The sequence below is a fragment of the Diabrotica virgifera genome, chromosome 4 (assembly GCF_917563875.1).
Source record: "Diabrotica virgifera virgifera chromosome 4, PGI_DIABVI_V3a".
In the NCBI taxonomy this organism is placed as follows: domain Eukaryota; kingdom Metazoa; phylum Arthropoda; class Insecta; order Coleoptera; family Chrysomelidae; genus Diabrotica; species Diabrotica virgifera.
Genome location: NC_065446.1, coordinates 121461209 through 121464783, shown reverse-complemented (window position 1 = coordinate 121464783; position 3575 = coordinate 121461209). Strand labels below are relative to the sequence as shown.

At 33.3% G+C, this 3575-nt stretch overlaps 1 long non-coding RNA gene across 1 annotated transcript; it reads left to right on the top strand.

The window, feature by feature from the left end:
• The first annotated feature begins 827 nt into the window (after positions 1 to 827).
• LOC114328504 (uncharacterized) lies at positions 828 to 2487 on the top strand. The gene is made up of 2 exons (XR_003652181.2): positions 828 to 1166; positions 1654 to 2487. It is a non-coding gene; the product is annotated as an uncharacterized LOC114328504 (long non-coding RNA).
• The last annotated feature ends 1088 nt before the right edge of the window (positions 2488 to 3575 follow it).

Below are 3575 nucleotides of genomic sequence, written 5' to 3'. Positions count from 1 at the left end.
GTAACTTCATAATATATGGTTTACATGTTAAATTTTATGAAAATATGGTGACTACCAGTAGGTGTTACAAGATTAAATTAAGTACATGCTTAAAAGGCGACATGCTTCCCTGCTCGAAAAAACTAGGTACTTGCCAGTTCAATGGTCACAGACCAACTGATAAAATAGGAAATGGATCATATTGAAGGTCCATTTCCTATTTTATCAGTTGGTCTGTGACCATTGAGCGCCCGGGGGAGCGCTCCTGGCGCCCAACGTGGGGCGCCAGTGAAACGAGTAAGCGATGGACTACCCCAGCTAATTGAAACAATATCTGAAAATATTACCTCAACCAACTAAGATAGCCATCGTTACACCCTTAGCTTAGCTCAGTCACTCAGGTGTTTGTTCGTCTTGTCCTAACCTCAGAATGAACTTTGAAAATTTAGAATGGTAGCAAACAAAACAATATATTTTAACTAATCATGTTTACTGTTCATAAAGATATAATAAATAAAATGATTTAGTAAATTGCATTAACAAATGTATTCAAATTCTTGCCAAAAACTAACAATTCTGGATTATACTTATGGCTTTTGGTAGCTGATGGTATCTTCTTGATGTTGAATGGTACTGCTGCTGGTTCTGCAACTGGCTCTGGAGACGTGGATGTTCTAGGCCACCAGGCCTACAGGTGTTGGTTGGTTGCAGTCAAGATGGAATGTGGTTGCAGTCTAGATGACATTGTAACGATGAGTGATACTCATCGTCACTTTATAATATGCATTTCAAAATATTTATTAGGAAAAGCAACTCCCAATAAGTATACAACCAAATATACATCAGCGTGTAGTAGGTATTGCCTAGATTTTTACTATTTGGATGATGTTTGTAACTTTTGGGGAAATTCAAGTTTTATAAGTTGGTTCGCCTGGCGATGCCGGCATCCGGCTGGCGTGTTGGTCATTTCGGCAACCGCAGCGGTCCGGCACTTAGTTTTCGGCTTTTGATAAGGCAACAGTTCAATCTCCGCCGGTGGCCATTGCATAAGAAATAGAAATTTGGTTGACATATTAATTTATAAGAAGAGTAATTTACGTTGGAGGAAGTTTTGTTTTGGTTTTGTAGTGTGGAGTGTTTCAAGAGAAGAGTTTTTATTTTTCAACTCCGTTTTTGGAAAGCAATGGGTATGTATGAATGTCACATAGCTATGGTTTTTCATTTCTTTTCCGTGAAAAAAAAAAGGTAACTGTCTAAATCATTTCTAATACCATGTTTAGATTAGATTGAAAACATTGCTATTCTTCAGTTATCACAGTTTCAATATCTACTTCTAATCTACGTTCTACAGATCAAAAAAATTCCAAGAATTACATTTTCACTCCACAAGTTTGAAATCAATGATAAGCTAATTCTCTCCTTTAAATAACTCCAGAGTGCAATCTTTGATTGCAAGATCCCCATTTACTTGTCTAAATACTTTCTTATATTCGTTTAAAAGCTGTTTCCATTCAAGGATAATCAAGGTCAATGAACTTAAGCATGGACATCAAACTTCAATTTTTACTTAGATTTTTTTCTCTGTCAAGTTCTGATAAGGTGATACACCTTTTTGTAGAGGCCCTGTTTCATATATGCTCAAGGCCAACCAGCTGATCAAGGTTTGTTTTTTAGCCACTGGTGGAGAAGGAGAAGTAGAAGATTAAGTCAAGTCACAGCTTTTGTTTTTTTTGGAAATGGAATAAAATAATTTTGGGAAATTTTGGGCGATTTTGTTACTTTTATGGAATATATGTTGATTTGCCAGTCATAGAAGCGTACCTCCTTGTGGATGACAGTACCCCCCAGGTTTGGGGAAGATTGGAGGATAACTTGGATCTCCAACCATTCATCTAGCAGGATTTTGGAGAAGAAACCAGCTCTCACTTGTAGAAGCAACAGGTTTTATAGTAAAATTTACGTTTTCAATTTTTGTTCAATAATATCTTTCAACTTTAATAGTTTTAATAACTTTGAAATAAATAACTTTAATAATAATATAAACTCACTTTGCTAAAATTTAATAACTGTCTAATATTTAATATTTTTCAACAAATTTTACCTTTCACCGCTCACATCATTCATTTAAAATAATCTGAAGGTTATAAATCATCGTGTAAAGGTGTTGTATACAATATCTAGGTGTTTATTCCCTTATTTCATAACCTTTATTTCAGTTATTAGATATTGTACTCAGGTTTATCACTTTAGGTCAGATACGGAATTGTCAGCCAATATTGTGATCAATATCAATATAATATTTTTGTTTAGGTAAATAACTTGTAATTTCAAATAACTGTCTTGGTATAATTAATTAAATTTTTGTGTTTTATTTTTTTTTCTGTAAATCTCAGTGTCGACAGGAGCGTATCCTTCTAGTACAACAGGTACTAGTTAGCTAGTGTATAAATTTGTATATATAGGGGTTATAGGTATTTTTTTTTTCATTAAATTGGTTGGTTGTACATACTTATATGTTTTATTATCCTACCTTTTAATAGTATTAGTTAGGTACAGCAATATAGGTCACGTGGAGAGCAATATATTCTATTCTTTCCTGGCGCTCAACACTACTTCTGAATATCTTCTTGGTCAATAGTTCTTTTCTTGTCATTACTCCTTACATTAATTTATTTTCTTTATCATTCAAGTATTTCAGTAGGTACCGTCTTACTAGGGCATGCAAATACGGCCTGATCCTTCCCTGAGCCCTACTGTTTAGTCTCTTCAATTTCCAGCTAGCCTATTTTGAGGAAACTTCCATAAATAAGTAATTACCCTTTAAAGCAATATCTATTCTGCCACAACACAACCTCGTTTCGTTACAATTGGCGCTCGCCAACGTGGAGCCCAGTTTTCAGTAAGACAGTACCTTTTATTTTGTTGCTTATTGTAAATTTTTCTAGTAAGTATCTTTCTGGTCCATTGTTGTATATTTTGTAAGTATATAGAGATATTTTTGGTTTCTTTTTTGTATGTTACTTGAAACAATAAACTAGTGCACTTATATTGCTGTATTGGTACTATTTTAATTTATTTAAAATAATAATTGTAAATCTTGAGTAGGATAATATTTGAATAGGTATATTGGTTGACATTTCGGTCTGGTCGGTTTGGTGATACCTGGATATTTATTTTGAAAAATTTTGAATGATTTATTTTTTTTGATATCTAGGTACATTACTACTTTTGATTTAGGTGCAGCCGTAATATACTTTAGTTTTGCTAAGTTATTGCACTCTATACCTATATATAACTTATAAAGATTTCATTTTTTTTACATATACATTTTCACTTAAAACATTTATTTAACCCTGCTGTCCTGTTCGGGTCTATTTGACCCAAAAAATAATTTATTTCTTATTTTACAAATTATTACGCGGCGTAACGATTTGGTGTTTCGTGACTTTGTTACCTAATATGAGGTCTTTCAATTGCATATGAGATAAACAATTAACTTTCTGATTTTTTTGATAAAAATGAAATTGTTACCTAGGGTACGTTCGGGTCAATATGACCCGCGTATTTAAACCTTTAAAAATTGCCTGTGTATGTGT